We start from the raw sequence: 18605 nt of genomic DNA on the forward strand, positions 1-18605 counted from the left end.
AAAGCCAGTTAAAAAAGTAACAACCTCATAAAAAGCTCCCACCGGATTGTAGTATTATAATAGAGCTTCAAGTTGTGGTGTGAATCATACCTATGTGGAAGGGAGGTTATGAAAGATAAATAAGATATAATGCGAGATTTTAAGTAAGTAAGGTAAAGGTGAACAACGTACGAGATACTCAAATGCAGAAGGTTGTGAATAGTCCAAACTTCATATAGAAGGCTAGAAGCGTGGGGATTCAATAACCGGGAATAATAGCGGTATCATCAGCGGCACGTCTTCCAGCCTATGGTTTCTAAGTACTGAGAAGTCTAGTAAGAGAGTAGAGAATATTTAGAGATGATGTGATGTCTCACTTGACATTCCAGAATAACATAAGAAAATCTATGGTGCAAGCAAGTTGAAGGAAGGTTGCGAGTAGTATAAATGGATATGTATAGGTCGCAAGCTAAAGTATGGTAGAGAGACAAAGTTTTAAGAAGACATGAGAAGGATAAGTAAAGGCGAGTGAGAAGGTAACGAGAATGGATAAGTCCTCGGGATTAAGCCCACGAAAACAAGAGAGTTAATGGTTTCTCTAAGTTATAGAAAGTTCAGTATAGCCTGAATAAACTCAAAGGAGTCTAATACTAATAGCATTTAGAAGAGATGGAATGTTGCACTGGTAGTAGAATAAGGGTGTAATTGTGAAAGATAAAGGATGGTGTTTGGGCCTTTGTTTGAATAATGATTTGAAAAAGAAAAAAAAGAAGAGAAGGAGAAAAGATTTCACTGATGGTACGAGATTAGGATACCCCATAAGGTGAATCACATTGAGACACTATGAAATACGATTATGAAAATTACTTCAAATATTTCTCGATGCAACATAAGACTTAGTGGCAAGGTATTACGTAAGAAGTTTCAAGTTATCAGTGGTATACTGTAGATCAATATTGAGGGGAATCATAATGGATGGACAAAAGTCACAAAGTACGAGCTGAGATTAGGTCGTCATTCTTAAGATGAACAATAATGAGGAAGCATTAAAGGATTTAGCCTTATGCATATAGTATAAGCAACGAAAGTAACCTGGAGTTTGGTCGCAGACCTCAATAACGATAAATCGAAGTAAGAACTATGGTATAGTATGACCTACGTAGATATAGTAAAGTCATACGAATGGATAACTAGGTCTATGAGATAACATATAGCCATATTCGCAAGTTCGGCAAAGTATCGAGCGAAGAACTTCAGTACACCTATAGATGCCCCGAGAGGCATCCTATTAAGCCTTGTATATGTTTACAAAATAAGGACTAGAGATTGGCTAAAAGCTGGAGGAAAAAGTAGAAAAGAGTTGCATAGGCACACTGACAAGGTCAGTATCGTAGAGGTTGCATGGTAGGAGGTAGCAATAGTTACGAGATTGGAAGGAATTCGATCACAAGTCATAGAGTGTGAAAAAGGGCTAAAAGGTGGAATGCCCTGGACTTTGCATTTATTCACAAAACAGTTGCCTAGATGGCAAAAGGACTACTAAAGTATTCGCAAGAGCTATGGGATATGAGAACGATAAGTGCATCAGTCAACGTTCGAGGACAAATGTTCCAAAGGGGGGAATGATGTTACACCCCATATTTTGGTACATGAAAATACGCCATAAATAAATTAATGAGAGCCCGAAAGTGAGATGTCACGTCCCACAGTACTACATTACGACGATGTTGCACCCTATAATGTTGTACATTGAATTTGTCATAAGGTAACTGACATCAGTCCAAGGAAAAGATTATTTGGAGATTATAAGGACTATGATATTTCAAACAAGTAATAAGTAAATTCGTAAAGGTGAAAGGGGAAGCAAGTCAAAGAAAATGAATTTTCGTCCAAGTTTGGCAATTTGGGATAAAATACGGTCCAAGCTATAATACCCCGTATTTATGGACTAGTGTCACACAACGTACCAAATGACCATGATCGTAAGGTGTATAAGGTATGTTAAAAGTGAGTAGTATTTTAAGTAATTTGAGATAATTTTTAACTATGTGGGTAATTGATAAATTATTGGATTAATGAGGGATTAATAACTTAATTAAGGAAATGGGAGAATTATTGGATAGCCTTGATAAGCTCCACGTGGCAGCACATTATACCCAATATAATGACTCTTAAAATTACATTGCCAGGTGGAAAAAGTTAGTGAAATTCCTTGGCTTAGTCATTCTCAGTGGGGCCCACACCCAAGAGATTAAAAAGACCTATCTAAAGTCATTATGAGTTCTTGCTATTTAAAGGAGTTAGATCATATATAGGAACGTTTTTTCCAATGAAGAGTCTTTCCAGGAGCTTAATAATGAGCAATCCACATTACCATGTCATCTCTTTGTCTATTTTCATTTGTTACTGGAAATTCGGGCATCAAAATTTACACACAATGAAAGTAGGCTTCAGCAAAAATTCATCCAAAGATTATACTACGAGACTTCTTAGAATAATAACAACGAGATTTTGCAATTCTAAGAGAGCCCGAGGGATTGTCAAGAGAATCGGCTCAGGTATGTTAAGGATATCCCTTCTTTATTTTGGTATGATTCGTACGATACGAACGAAACGTGCAAATGCACAAATTCCATAAATGACTCTATTCATAGAAGTATTAGAGATATCTATGTTCTTGAATTTCCATGTGTCATAATTTCCATGTACATTGATCGTGACTAGATGGTGTTATATACGCATATATATGTATGTATGTATATATATATATGGGATATAGGAAAGGCTATGGCGTTATATACGTACCACCACCTGATCAGCTGGTATACGTTGATGATTTTGCCCATAGTGGCCGATATGATACGATGGGATGCCCTCAGAGGCTGATGATATTATGAAACATGTACCTATGCACGACATGACATTCATACGCATATGCATGGCGCTAAAATTATTTCATGATTTACAGAGTTATTCAGACTTACTGGTTGAGTCAAGTACTCTATATTTCTTCCATGTCTGTTATGTTCTTATTTATGTACCTTACATACTCGGTACATTTTTCGTACTGACGTCCCTTTTTGCCTGGGGACACTGCGTTTCATGCCCGTAGGTCCCGATAGACAGTTCGAGAGCCCTCCAAGTAGGCTATCAGCTTAGCGAAAGATGTTGGTGCGCTCCATTTGCTTCATAGTGGCTTGTTTGGCTAGTATAATTTAGACGTGTATTGTTTGGTATGGCGAGACTCTGTCCCGACTTTTATAATATTTATGTACTCTTCTAGGCTTGTACACATATGTCGTGTACGTGAAAGATTGCACGGCCTTGTCGCCCTATGTTTTGAGATTATAAATGATCATGTTGGCCTATTAGGCCCGTATGTCACGTGTATATGATGATGTAATAAGAAAGATACGTTACGTTAGTACTTAGTTGAGTAAGGTACCGGGTGTCCGTCGCAGCCCATCAGTTTGGGTCGTGACAGTATTACATCTCCCTGCTCGTCGTGCCCAACCATTTCTCTTTTTCCTTGGTCTCGAAACTTCACTTGGTCCGGATCTGATGTTTAGCTGTGCCCGATCCTATATGCATTGTTCCCCCCCCCCCCAAAGCTCCATAACGAGAGAGGTTGCACCGGATCATGTTTCCCTCTCGTTCCTCTATTTAGGAATCAGAGAAAACACAATCCCTAATTTTACCCATACACAGATAGTCCCCTCACTTTTCGGAGAGCAAATTTATCGAAGCGACTAGAAGTGATTAATTGACCTCGGTTCCTTCATCCATACGCTACAATTGGGTCAATGGATCATTAAAACGTCCTATCAGTCGCGTCATTCTCACTTCGGACACGTGTCAGCCACCGATTGACCGCCCTCGAATGTGAAACATCACCCATTAATTACTTTTTCTCTATAAAAGCTTCATTCTTTTTTTCACTATTTTACTTGCTTTAACCCTCTTCAAATCTTCATACATTCTTCTTTATATCACCGTACCTTGATCCTCATATCTTCAAATCTTTTTACCTGCCTTTATACATCCATATTTCCTAGAACTCGATGGCAAAGACTTCGAAATCCGTGCCCCAGCAGACCATCCCTTCAACTTTTAACTCGGCCACGGATGCTGAGGTGCCAAACCGAAAGTGGCCCTGGATCCTCCTCTAAAGAATTTCATGCCCGGAGTCTACTCCATAGAAAACAACTTCAAGTTCCAAAAGGCTTCCAGACAAGCGGATCGAGGTGAGGAGGTACATAAGCTCTATTACGAGGACACGCGCCCAATGGTTCAGGAGGACTGCAAGTGGAAGGGCAAAGAAGTAGTCGTCATTGGTCCTAATTAGGACATCACAACACACGTGGAGGGGTATCTAAGTGTTTACACATACCCCTTCACACTTGGCCTGGTGCATACCATAATTGTCGACTTTTACAAAAGGTACGAGGTCTGCCTCAGGCAAATCCACCCATCTTTTAGGAGGATCGTGATAATCCTCCACCATTTTGTCAATAACACTGAGACACCCTGATTTACCATGATCCATCTGCTTCATCTCTACAATCCCCAAATCTTTCGAGGGGGATTAATCAAGCTTGCTCGCCGGGCAAAGAAATCTCCCTTCTCGAGCATTGACGAAGATAGGGATCGGGGCTGGCAAGGGAGATTCGTTCAGGTGAAGACCAAAGATCTCATTCCCCCAGAGTTTTTGTTGTTCCTTGAAAGTGGAACCTAGCCCGTAAGTTCCTCTCCTCTTTTAGTATTTAGAATTTCTTTTGGACTTTAGTTCTTCTTTATTATTGCCCGGTTATACCATTATGCAGCGGATTCCCAAGTCCCCAACATAGTCCTCCACTTCAAAGAGTAGGTCGAAGACATTTGCAAAGAACTGTCATACTTTGAGCGCGAATGGTGAAAACTCTCGAAAGGCAAGTGGGAGGCCCATTCCCATAGTGAGTGCTCTCTCCCCGATTAAATTTCCCTTTATATTCCACTGCCAATTTTGCTAAGTCCCTCTTTTCCATTCATAGTTTTATCCAATATCACTAAGCTTCGGGCAGTGGACAAGGACGGGGCCTCGTCCTCACACGATAAACCCTTCGCTTCAGGAAAGCCTAAGGCCGCTGGGAAGAAGGAGGAGAAAGAGAGGAGAAAGTGGAAGTCTTTGGGTTCTCCGAACGCGGACGCCGAGGACAAAAAGAAAAGGGTAGCAGTCTGAGTTTGAAAGAGTAAAAGAAGAGCATTCGGGTTAGGGTATCAAACCCCAACTCCCTTCACCAGCTTAGGGAATACCCTGAGCATGACGACTTGGAATTCTTCACCCATGGGTCGGCTATTAATAAAGAAGAGTATGCAGCATCAGAGGGAAGTGACCAAGAGGTCGAACCCTCTTTGGCTCGGGAGCCCGAAGGAAGGCCAATGGCCATGGTCTCCCGAGAGAAGCCACCGGAGTCATTGACATCACGGAGTCGCCGTCTCACACAGAGTCTCTATTTGACGAGGCTCAAGTCGTCAAAGAGAAACCAAATGAGACTTATTGAGCTGAAGACAAGGCCCTCAACTGTTTTTTGAGGGCGTGAATATTAGTGCATTGGGGACTACTCCGGGTTTGGTCACCTGGAGATCCCGAAAAAAGATACGACATAGGAGTCAGGTGGGTCGAGCTCGAGCCCGAAGTTGGTGAAGTAGTAGTTCCCTGCACCAAGCGTGGATCTCGACCGCAAATGAACGGTTGTGGTTATGATCCCGATGGATACTGGGGTGTTGTCCGGACCTGTTGGCGTGGCCATCTATCTTCACTGCTTAGTGACCGAAGAGGATCAGGCAAAGATGAACGAGGTGAGTGAATTGAGCCTCTTCAACGAGGCACAACAGGCACTAAACCGGGTATGTTTCTCTTTCTTGGTATCCTACGTGTAGCTCATTTAACCTTATTGCAACTTCATGATCAATTTGTTTTTTAGGCCTTGGTGCTTCATCATGAAAGCTTTCATCAGTCTTGGATGGAAGTCAACCAGCTTAATTTCGACCTCAAGGAGTAGGTCCAGTAGAAGGACATGTACAAGGCTCCCAGCAAGCAAAGATGAGGCTCTCACGGACCTCCCCATTCTTCAAGTTGAGCTAGAAAAAGCTCAAAGAGAGGCCTCGTCAGTGAAATGGGAACATGTCGTACTGGTCGAGAGGGTAATGATATTTGAGATTAAAAATGATAAGTTAAGTGTAGTAGCTAATGCCGCCACCTTGCAGGTCCAAGAGAAAATAGACCTAATCTACCAGCTCCAAGCCGAGATAAATGAGCTCAAAGCTTCGGCCGAGATGTTGAGGAGCAGGATAGAACTTCTTGCCTCGGAAAAGGAGGGTACCAAAGAGTAGTTGGCATCGGTTAAGGACCAACTCAAGGTGATGAAGGATAAGGCCGACAAGTGGTCTCGGCTGAATGATGAGCTCTAAGCACAACTGGGTTCGGCCGTTTTGAAACGGGACGACCTCGGCCGGGAGTATACTTCTTTGAAGTCCAAGTTAGAGGTAGATTCGACCAATTCCTCCGAGGTCCAGGAGATGGTGGCCCAATACAAAAATGACATGGAAATAGTCGAGGCCCACTTAATAACAATGGTCGAGTATATAAAGTGGCTATCCCGGAGGGAGACCCTCGAGGAGATTCACACCCGGGGTTTCGATCTATCGCCCGAGAATGAATAGTCCAAGAGGCTCGAGGCCGAGGCTAAAGATATATACGAGCCCGAGGGTTCCGGCAATAAATTGGGCTCTGGTGAAGATTAGGCGGAGATGCCTTAGTTTATTTTTCGTTTTCCTTCGTACACATTTTTTTGTTTATTTTGAGGCCGTTTTACCGTGCCTTTGTAAATATTTTTTGAATATATATATAAAATTTTCCCTTTGGCTATGCTGTGTCTTTTTGCTTTTCAGTATCCGTTTGCAACTCTTAATTTGAAAAATGTCGGTAATGTCATAGCATAAAAATGGACATAATCTAGGTGCTCGTCCTCCGATACCCAAATGAGGCCTGGTTTCAATAACAACTATGAGTTTCTTAGGCTTCGAAATACCCAATAAAAAACGAAGACTTTAAGATACTTAAATGTTTCAATCGTACACGATAGTGTTTTGCTGATGGTGACCTTTTTAAATAGATTTTAATCATGTGTAAAGACCTTACTTTCTAAGTACAAACTTGGACGTCTCCGAGCTGTTTTGAGTTGGTCGTAGCTTTACATGTTTGGGCCCTGTCTAACAGGCTTTGTGCCTCAGAGATTCGATATCTCGAGCTATCCGGTATTATTATCAGACAATAGTCCCTAACTCGGGGAGGCCCATAGGCTCTAGGATTTAGGATCTGATATTTGTTCTAAATGGCTGAACGAATATATCCATGGTGCAAATGTGAAGTGATAATATATACAGGGCAAATTCCTTCCATTACTTTGTATGTAGAGTACATAATCGGAGGCGCATAAGCTTTCTGCCATGGCAAGAGTGAGCTACACGGGTACGGTTCGCTCCACTTGACCCTTACAATGAATTCTAATACTAGAGCCTTGGCTTTTAATATCAAATAAAAATGCCTTCTAAGGATCCTAACTTAGGGTGTAATGGCTCCCCCAGTATTTGAGACTGAGCGCGTGAGGGCTCAAATACTATTAGTCCAGTACGGGAGGTTAGCAGTTTCAGCCTCGGGCTAGTCTTCAAAACTAAGGTAGCACGTTTTACTATTGCCTAGTTAAAAATCTTGCCGTAAAACCCACTTCGGTAAAAATCGGTCGAAGGGAAAAAGGGTACAACACGTGCTTTCATACCTAATTGTCATCTTTATCCTCGACCGAATACCTGCACAATTTAGTCCAAAGTATAACAAATTTCAAAGGAAATTGTGTTCGTATCTTAGCAGTAGTACCGCTTTAAGTGTGCTACATTCCTGTTGTTTGGTAGTTGTACATTGTTCCCTGACTTGAGCTTATATGAACCTTTCTCGGTTATTCCGGCAACTCTATACAGACCTTTCCAGTTCGGCCTAGTTTCCCGTCATTTGGGCTCTTGGTGTGTAGCGTAACTTTTCTTAATACGAAGTCCCCGACTTGGAAATGTCGAAGGTTAGCCCTTCGGTTTTAGTACCTCCTCATTCGATGTTTTTGGGCAACTAATCGGACCAGGGCGTCTTCTCGCCGTATGATAAGTCCAAACTCGTGGCCATGGCCTTGCTGTTTGACATCTCAGTATCATACTAGAACCTTAGGCTTGGTTCTCCCACCTCGACAGGGGTTAGAGCTGTCGTGTCGTAGACTAAAGAGAATGGGGTTGCACCGGTACTTGACTTCAAAGTCATTCGGTATGCTCACAAGACTTCTTGCAAGATCTCTTTCCACTTTCCCTTCGAATCGGTCAATCTCTTTTTCAAGTTTTGGAATATAGTTTTGCTTGTTGACTCCACTTGTCTATTCCCATAAGGGTGGTAAGGTGTTAACAATATCTTTTAATTATGTGGTCTTCGACAAACTTACCTACCTTACTGTCGACGAACTACTTTTCGTTGTAGCAAGCGATCTCGGCCGGTATCCCGAATCGGCATATTATATGATCCCAGATGAAGTCGATGACCTCTTTATCTGGAACCTTCTCGAATTTCTGAGCTTTGTCCCACATGGAGAAATAATCGGTCATGCGTAGTATATATTAGGCTTTACCGGGCGCCCATGTCAAAGGACCAACGATGTCCATCCCCTATTTCATAAACGGCCATGATGATAGGATCGAGTGAAGAATTTCCCCTGGTTGATAAATCATCGGGGCGTGTCTTTGGCACTTGTTACATTTTTTGTATGAAATCTTTCGCATCCTTCTCCATCTCTTTCAAGTAATATTCAGCTCTGATCAATTTCTGAACCAGGGATTCTTCTCCTGAGTGGTTTCCACAAGTGCCCTCATGTACTTCTCTAATGGCGTAGTCGGTCTCCCCCTGACCCAAGCACCTAGCTAGTGGCCTAAAAAAGGATCTTCTGAACAATTTTCCCTCGACCAAGCTGAACCTGCCAGCTTTAGTACGTAGGGTTCTTGACTTCTTAGGATCCGATGGCAATTTTCCTTTCTCCAGGTAGTCTATGTATTTGTTTCTCCAGTCCCAAGTCAAGCTTGTCGAGTTCACCTCGGCATGAACTTAATTTACCACCGAGTTCATCAACTGTACCACTACTTCGGAGTCGAACGAGGATTCCAAATTGGCCAGTGCATCAGTCTTGTTGTTTTGATCCCGAGGTACGTATTTTAGAGTCCATTCCTTGAATTAGTGTAAGGTCACCTGCAACTTATCCAAGTATCTCCGCATCCGCTCCTCTTTTAATTCAAACGTCCCGTTGACTTGGTCCACAACAATGAGGGAGTCACATTTGGCCTCGATCACTTCGGCCCCTAGGCTCTTAGCGAGTTCTAGACCTGCAATCATAGCCTCATATTCAGCTTCATTGTTAGTCAATTTTACAGTTCTAATAGACTGCCTTATTATGTTACACCTAGGTGGTTTTAATACGATGCCCAGCCCTAACTCCTTCGCATTGGAAGCGTCGTCTTGAATAGGATATAGATCCCCGAGCTAATCCCCGAAATGAGCAGTAATTCCTTCTCAACCTTCGGGATCAAGGCCAGCCGAAAGTTGGCCACAAAGTCCGCTAAAATCTGAGATTTATGGTGGTCTAGGGTTTGTACTCGATATTGTACCCGCTAATTTCTATGGTCCATTTGTCCAACCGGCCCGAGAGCTCGAGTTATGCATGACATTCCTCAGCGGGTACGAGGTCATGACACATATAGGGTGGCATTGAAAGTACGATTTTAATTTCCTAGAAGCGCTTAATAAGGCAAGCGCTAATTTTTCTAAGTGTGAATACCTTGTTTCGCCATCGCCTAGGGTCCTACTAACATAATAAATAGGAAATTGCATACCTTCTTTTTCCTGGACCAGGACACCACTTACCGCCACCTCAAAAATTTCCAAGTAGAGGTATAGCTATTCGTCCGCCTTCGGAGTGTCCAGCAATGGAGGGCTCGATAGGTATCACTCGAGTTCTTCTAAAACTCGCTGGCACTTTGGGGTCCAAGAGAAGTCGTTCTTCTTTCTCAATAATGAGAAAAATCGGTGGCTCTTATCTAATGATCTCGAAATAAACCCACCCAACACGGCTATTCGCCCGGTCAGTCTTTACACTACCTTAACGTTGTTAACGACGATAATATCTTCTATAGCTTTTATTTTATTCGGGTTTATCTCTATTCCCCCGTTAGATACCATAAACCCGAGGAACTTGCCCAAGCTGACCCCGAATGCACACTTCTCCTGGTTTAGCTTTATGTTGTACTTCCTCAATATGTCAACGGTTTCCTGCAAATGTTTCAAATGGTCCTCTACTCGCAGGGACTTAACCAACATATCGCCAATCTAGACCTCCATTGATTTCTCTATTTGTTCTTCGAACATCTGATTAACTAGGTGTTAGTACGTGGCACCAGCGTTCTTTAGCCCAAACGGCATCACGTAATAACAGTAGGTGTCAAATTTGGTTATAAAGAAATCTTTTCTTGATCGCCCGGATCCATCTGAATTTGGTGTACCCAAAATAAGTGTCGAGAAAACTCAGTTTCTCGTGTTTGGCTGTCGCGTTGATCATTGTATCGATGTTAGGAAAAGGAAATGAATCTTTCAGACACGTCTTGTTTAGATCCTTATAATCTACACACATTCTAAGTTTGTTTCCTATTTTAGGTACGACTACTACGTTAGCTAAAAAATCGGGGTACTTAAATTCCCGGATGGGACCTATTTTCAAAAGTTTAGATACCTCGTCTTTGATGAACGTCTTTTTGATCTCGAACTAGGGCCTTCTCTTTTGTTTGACTAGATAGAACTTTGGGTCCATGCTCAATTTGTGAGTTGTTACCTCCGGAAGGATCTCTGACATATCTAAATGGGACCAGGCAAAACAATCGGCATTAGCTTTAAGAAAATAAGTTTTTTCTTGAGCTCTTGAGTTAGTCTCGTGCCCGAGTATACCCTTCGATCCAGTATATGCTCTATCAATATAACTTGCTCCAATTCCTCGATTTTGATTTAGTGTCATCAATGTCATCGAGTGCTATGAAAAATCTCGGGACACTATAATCATCCTCTTCGCCCGCTACGTGCTCCTCCTATTTTTTCGACCCGGTTGAGGTCAGGATTGTTGATTGCTATTTGGTTTCCTTTTCTTCGATCTGTTTCCTCCTTTTTCGTCCCAAAACCACGGGCACTGGTATTACTTCATCGACAACGAACATTTCCTTTGTGGCCGGTTGTTCCCCGTAGACTGTTTTGACTCATCCGCAGTAAGAAATTTCAACGCCTAATATAACATTGAAGGCATCACTCTCATGTTGTGAACCCATGGCCTTCCGAACAATGCATTGTACCTCAAACCCTCCTCGATCATGTAGAACTTTGTTTCATGGGTGGTCCCGGTAGTGTTTACCGGTAAAGTTATCTCACCCTTCGTTGTCTCGCAAGCCATGTTGAATCTGTTCAACACCCGAACTATAGGTATGATTTGGTACAGCAATCTTAGTTGTTCTACGACCATCCATTAGATGATGTTGGCCGAGATACCCGGATCAATCAATATATGTTTAACTTGAGATTTATTGATAAGTACGGATATTACTAGTGCATCGTTGTGACGCTGGATGATTCCCTTGTCGTCTTCGTCGCTGAATGAGATGGCCCCTTTTGGGACATAGTACCAGGTGAATTTTTCCCTTGTAAAAGAAACTTTGGTGCGTTTTATCATTTGCCCTTGGGGGAAATCCACTCCCCCAATGATCATGTTGATTACGTGTTGGGGCTTCTCTTGTTCGACCTGTTTGTTCGCTGAATTCTCGAAGGTGCCCATTATTGAATAATGAGCTACTTTTTCTTACCTGTCGACAATCTTTGGCCATGTGACTGTGAGTACCATGGTACTGACACACCAAGATCTAATCCCTCTGGGCGGTATCGGACTTCAGTGGACTAGGCCACTTGGTCTCTTTGATACACCCTATAGCCGACACTACACTTGTAGCATCCACATTGAAATCGTATTCTGATAATGTCAGTGCTTCCCTACCTCCTAGCAACCTGTCAAAATCGTTTTTGCTCTTCAGGCCTCGGTTTCTCGGTCCTTGATCATTTCTCTTATTGTTCCTAGTATGGTGGTGCCCGGATCTGTTTCCCATCCATCCGAGTCGTACGGCTGGTATCGATCTCAGACCAGCCTTGTTTCCTGGTCGATGATTCCTCTTAGACCTGTCATTCATTCTCTTAGGGTAAACAAAACCCGAGGGGCCCCTAGTTAGTCGTCCTCAACTCTGATCTTCAATGGATACATGTTATGGACGTCGGCCCAGGTGACCACCCGGTACTTTTTATTCAATTCTTGAGAAGCCACGGAACTTCGAGGGTTGAGCCCTTGAGTAAATGCCTGAACAACCCAATCATCCGCGACCGGGAGAGGTCTATTCGTTCCATCTGGAACCTCGATACGAAGTCCCTAAGCATCTCGTTATCCCTTTGCTTGACTTTGAAAAGCTCCGGCTTCCTCGTCTCGACCTTGATGGCACCGGCATGGGCCTTTATGAAAGAATTTGCGAGCATAGCAAACGAATCAATGGAATTTAGAGGCAAGTTGTGATACCATATCATCGCTCCTTTAGACAAGGTTTCCCCAAATTTCTTCAACAACACCGACTCGATCTCGTCGTCTTCCAGGTCATTCCCCTTGATTGCGCATGTATAAGAGGTTACATGCTCGTTTGTAACTATGGTCCCATTACACTTGGGAATGTCGGGCATTCGAAACCTCTTCGGGATCGGCTTCGGTTTCGCGCTTGGGGGGAAAGGCTTCTGAATGAATTTTTGGAATCCGGCCCCTTCAATATTGGAGGTGCTCCCGATATATGATCGACCCTGGAATTATAAGTTTACACCTTCTTGTCGTTAGCCTCTATCTTTTTCTCGCCAGACTCCACCCGCTTTGTCAATGCTTCGAGCATCTTCATCATCTCGTAAGTTTTCCGAGACCGAATTCATCCGGTTCCACGGCAACTTGGTCATCCCTTCGAGTATTTTCCCTGATCCACTCGGGATCAATCCTGTTAGGGGCGTGGCTTTGGGTCTGCAACTGCGCTATTGCCACTTGCTGAGCTTGCAACATTTCGAAAATCAACCGCAAGCTAACCCCATCATCTTCACTTTCGGGCGCTTCTCGAGCCGATGGCCGAGGTGTCCCGAGAATGCTGTTTTCGGCATCAGTTGGCAGATTGATGTTTATGGCAAACTGTGATTTAGCATCGAAGGGGTCGGCGACTGGGACACTATTGGGATCAGCAGGGGGCACGTCATTGCTAAGTACTACGTTATTGTTTTCACCGTGGTGGCCTAACTCAGCGTCAACGTTCAAGTGAGCATCCTTAGGTTAACCTGAAATCGAACTTCAAAGAACAAATGTAAAATAGGGTGTGTTATGGAGATTCGTATCAAATTACCACTATTATCCTTGGACCTACGATGGACGCCAAACTGTCTACTCTTAAAAATGAGTAACAATTAAATTTGTACGCGGTATAAAGGATACGTGATCTAATTTAATACGAATGATCTAAGAACATCAAATAATTAAATTAAATATAGAATGAACTATCACACCAAACGTGATGGAATAATCAAGCCTGGTTTTAAGTTGAACACTAAAAAATGGCCTCGATCAAGCCCTCAATGTGAGCTCTGCAGCAATTAAAGAACAGAATAACTGAAGAACACTTCTAATAATATCTAGAATACAAAAATAAACTTTTATTGCTTTGATATGTGTGTCAATAGTGGTCTCTAATGAATAAATTCTCTCATTTATATAATAGAGGAATTTCAATCCTGGTACAAGTCTAAATAAGGTAAAAATCTTCTTTTTTCAATAATTGCCGATCCACAGTTGATATTGGACGGAATTGCACCGTAGTATCCTGTTAAGGGCGGGTATTATGGCTCCCCGCTCGTCGTTCCCAACAGTTTCTCTTTTTTTTTGTCTCGAAACTTCACTTGGTCTGAATCTATTGTTTAGCCGTGCCCTATCCCAGATGCACCGTTCATCCCCCGAGCTCAGGAACGAGGGACCCTTCGACTTCGCTCGAGGTTGCGCCAGATCATGCTTCCTGCTTGTTCCTCTATTGGGGAATCAGGGGTAACATGATCCTGTTTTACCCGTATACAAAGTTAAATGTGCTTCCTCCAAGGATTAAATTAAACATAGTTCCTTCAAGGATAGAGTAGACGACTAACCTTGTACAGAACGAGATGAATCATTAAGTTCAGGACTATGCGGTGGTGCTAGTTGTAATATCTGTATAGAGTAGTAAGTGGTAAGCCATAAGGACTCAAGCAAGTATTATCGGCCCATCGCCCGCGACTGTATGCTACAAAATGCAAATGCATGTAAATATCACATACATTAAACATGAATATATACACGTCTCATATCAGTACCAAATATATGAAAACTTTTATTTTGTGTCTAATACAACTGACACTAGTTATATGAGGTATCTTTTTTGTCTCATAGTTTTGTAGACCTAGATTTTGTGAACCCAAAAATATAAGATTGGAATTCACAAATCTGTGAGAGAAAAAGGAGCCTCACACGCAATAAAACTTCTCCCGATGTATATATAAGCACATGTAGTGCCCAATTAATCTCATTGCAAGTGTAATGAACACTCATAACCACGATGTCTAACAAGCATTATGTAAAGACTCGAACCACATGTCTTACTATCGCAAGGTGTTAGATACTCTCTCACGTCATCATCATATCAATCATAATGCGATGCATATGAAATCCGGTTATCATACATCATCAAACACATTGCACAGGGCACAATCTTGGACCCTTGTCATCGCCACGTGATGCATCATGTAATGCAGCTAATATGCTCATGCTATGTGCATAAAATACACGTATGTCCAAGATTATGAACATAACATCATAAATTCATAATCATGCGATCATAGTTGTTAAGCAACTGAAACTACCATCCCGTCTTAGATTCATAACATTTTCCTAAAAATATAAAGTAAACTTATGTGGTTGTAAGCTGAACTATCTTACAGTTATCAGGCCAGATATATCTTTCCTTGTGAGTGTTATAAGTCAGTTTCTAGATTCACCAATTGAGACTGAATGGAACGCAGTGATTCGAATTGTAAAATATCGTAAACGAGCTCCTGGGAGGGGGTTACTATATCAAGATAGAGGCCATACAGAAGTAGTTGGATATACTGATGCTGATTGGGCTGGTTCGATATCAGATAGAAAATCCACTACACGGTACTGTGTGTTGTTAGGGGGAAATGTGATTTCTTGAAAAAATAAGAAACAAAATGTTGTTGCTCGATCAAGTGCGGAAGCGGAGTATAGGGCCATGGCCTTGGCTACTTGTGAATTGTTGTGGTTGAAACAATTACTTGAGGAGTTAGGAGTATCACAATCTCTAACAATGAAGCTATATTGTGATAATCAGGCAGCTCTACGTAATGCGTCAAATTCAGTTTTTCATGAAAGAACTAAGCATATTAAGGTAGGTTGTCACTTTGTTCGAAAAAAGGTGTAGACTCAAGATATTGTGACTGCATTTGTTAGCTCAAACGATCAACTAGCAGATATTTTCACTAAAGCTCTTCGAAGTCCTCAGGTAGATTATATTTGTAGCAAGTTGAGTATACACGACATATATTCTTCAGCTTGATGGGGAGTGTTAAATATAGAGAATATAAATATATATTAGGGGTCTAATTGTACATAATATTTTCTTTTATTACCTTGTGTAAATACTCTCTTATATATATACACAGAGATCTGAAGACGAGATTACACACTTGTTCCCCAATGTCTCTTGTTTCGCATAATCTTTAGAAGGTTGTAATTCATTTCATCTTTGAAAAATGTTTGGCTTTGTGTAGGAGGCGATAAATATCCTCAAGATAATATCTTATAGCCCGTTTGGCCAAGTTGCAAAAATCAGCTTATTTTGAGAAGTGTTTTTTTCAAAAATGCTTTTCTCAAAAGTACTTTTAGTGAGAAGCAGTTTGTGTTTGGCTAGTTAGTTTGAAAAGCATTTCTGAGCAGCAATTAGTATTTGGCAAAGCTTTAAAAAATTGCTTCTAAGTGTATTTTTCTCAAAAGTGTTTTTCCAAAAAGTACTTTTGGAGAGAAGCTACTTTTTTCTGCTTCTCCAAAACTGCTTATGTTTCTCCTCAAAAGCACTTTTTTTCCTTCCAAAAGCTTGGCCAAACACCTCAATAATTTTTGGCCAAAAATGTTTTTGGCCCAAAAAAAACACTTTTGACCAAAAAGAAGCTTGGCCAAACAGGCTATTAGTCGCCAAATGATGCTCATGTTACGCTAGATTCTTTATATAATCAAGTATTTAACTCAAGATGCATCTAGGAGCCTTCTCATCCAAATTGCCCCAAATCCCGTGAGTTCTTTCCATTAAGGATTGAAATTCTAAGACACTGCTCATTATATAAATGGTTATTACCATGGCTCGAGACTTTCCCCACACTGATGTGAAATTCACTTAAAGTGTCACATAATTAAACCCTCTTTAGAAGCTAATCAACTTAAAATCTTGTCAACTCATGACGCCTGCAATAACAACAACAACAACAACGACCCAGTATAATCCCACAAGTGGGGTCTGGGGAGGGTAATATGTATGCAAACCTTACCCCTACCCCGAAGGGTAGAGAGGCTGTTTCCAGGAGAACCTCGGCTCAAAAAAGCAACAGGAGACGATATATTAGTACCATAAAAATGCATAATAAAATAACAACAATATAAGAGATATGAAATACAGAATACGAAATACGAAATACGAAATAGATGGCTGGTATATTAAAAACTAGCAGGTAAAGCCCTGCATCAATAGACGACCAATGGCATTCTTAGTCTAACTCCTAACTGGCTAGTCTCACTCTATTGTGCTGTAGAAATATTCACAATTTTTTCCTAACCTACAACTTTAATGCTCGACCTCCATAATTCCCTATCAAGGGTCATGTCTTCAGTAATCCTAAGTCGCGCCATGTCCTGTCTGATCACCTCTCCCCAATACTTCTTAGGTTGTCCTCTACCTCTCCGCATGCCCACTACAGCCAGTCGCTCACACCTCCTCACCGGTGCATCAGTGCTCCTCCTCTGAATGTGCCCGAACCATCTGAGTCTTACTTCCCGCATCTTGTCCTCCATGGGGGCCACACCCACCTTCTCTCGAATATCTTCATTCCTAATCTTATCCATCCTTGTATGCCCGCACATCCACCTCAACATCCTCATCTCTGCTACTTTCATCTTCTGGATGTGTGAGTTCTTTACCGGCCAACATTTAGTTCCATATAACATGGCAGGCCTAACCACTGCTCTATAAAACTTACCTTTTAGTAACGGTGACACTTTCTTGTCACACAAGACTCCCGACGCTAACCTCCACTTCATCCACCCTACCCCTATACGGTGTGTGACATCCTCGTCAATCTCCTCGATCCCCTGAATAACCGATCCAAGGTACTTGAACTACCCCTCTTAGGAATGACTTGAGAGTCAAGCCTTACTTTAACTCCCGCTTCCGTCGGCTCAACCCCAAATTTGCACTAGAGGTATTCCGTCTTCGTCCTGCTCAACTTGAAACCTTTAGACTCAAGAGCATGTCTCCAAATCTCTAGCCTCTCATTGACGCCGCCTCGTGTCTCATCAATTAGAATAATGTCATCAGCAAATAGCATGCACCATGGCACCTCCCCTTAAATATGATGAGTCAGTGCATCCATCACCAGGGCAAATAGGAATGGGCTGAGCGCAGACCCTTAGTGCAACCCCGTAATAACTGGAAATTATTCAAAGTCGCCTCCTACTGTCCTAACCCGAGTCTTAGCTCCAGAATACATGTCTTTAATCACCCTAATATAGTCAACCGGGACCCCTTTATCCTCTAAGTAGCTCCATAAGACCTTATTAACTCATGACACCTGCGTCCTTATTAATTATTCGCCCGCCCTTTGTTAATTATCTGCAAGATCAAGTGGACATCATTTGACATGGGCAGCGGTCAAATAGTCTGAAGTCCATATGACAAAATGGTTGAAAGAAAACAGCTATCCATCCATATTATTTATTAAAAAACTGGTTGGATAATGAATTTTTTAAAACGAGTCAAATATCGATAAGAATCATATTATCCACATAGAAAATGGATAACCAATGAATAATTAATGATTTTAACCTTTACATTTGTAAAGCCTCAAATTAGGGGTTCCTCAAGTTTGAAATACTAAGAATTCTCCTGATCATATTCAAGAAGTCATGGATAATATGGGTATTCATATTATCCACTGATTAATCTATTTTTTATCTGTATTAAGTATGAGCCGGATAATTTATTTGTTCTGTATATTATCGATTTTCTACCGTCCATATCCGACCGGATCCATGTGTTTGATACCCCTAGTCTAAAGGGAAGCTTAGGGGACATCCAGTTAAAAATATAAGTCTTAAAGG

Source organism: Nicotiana sylvestris, chromosome 11, assembly GCF_000393655.2.
Source record: "Nicotiana sylvestris chromosome 11, ASM39365v2, whole genome shotgun sequence".
Lineage (NCBI taxonomy): Eukaryota > Viridiplantae > Streptophyta > Magnoliopsida > Solanales > Solanaceae > Nicotiana > Nicotiana sylvestris.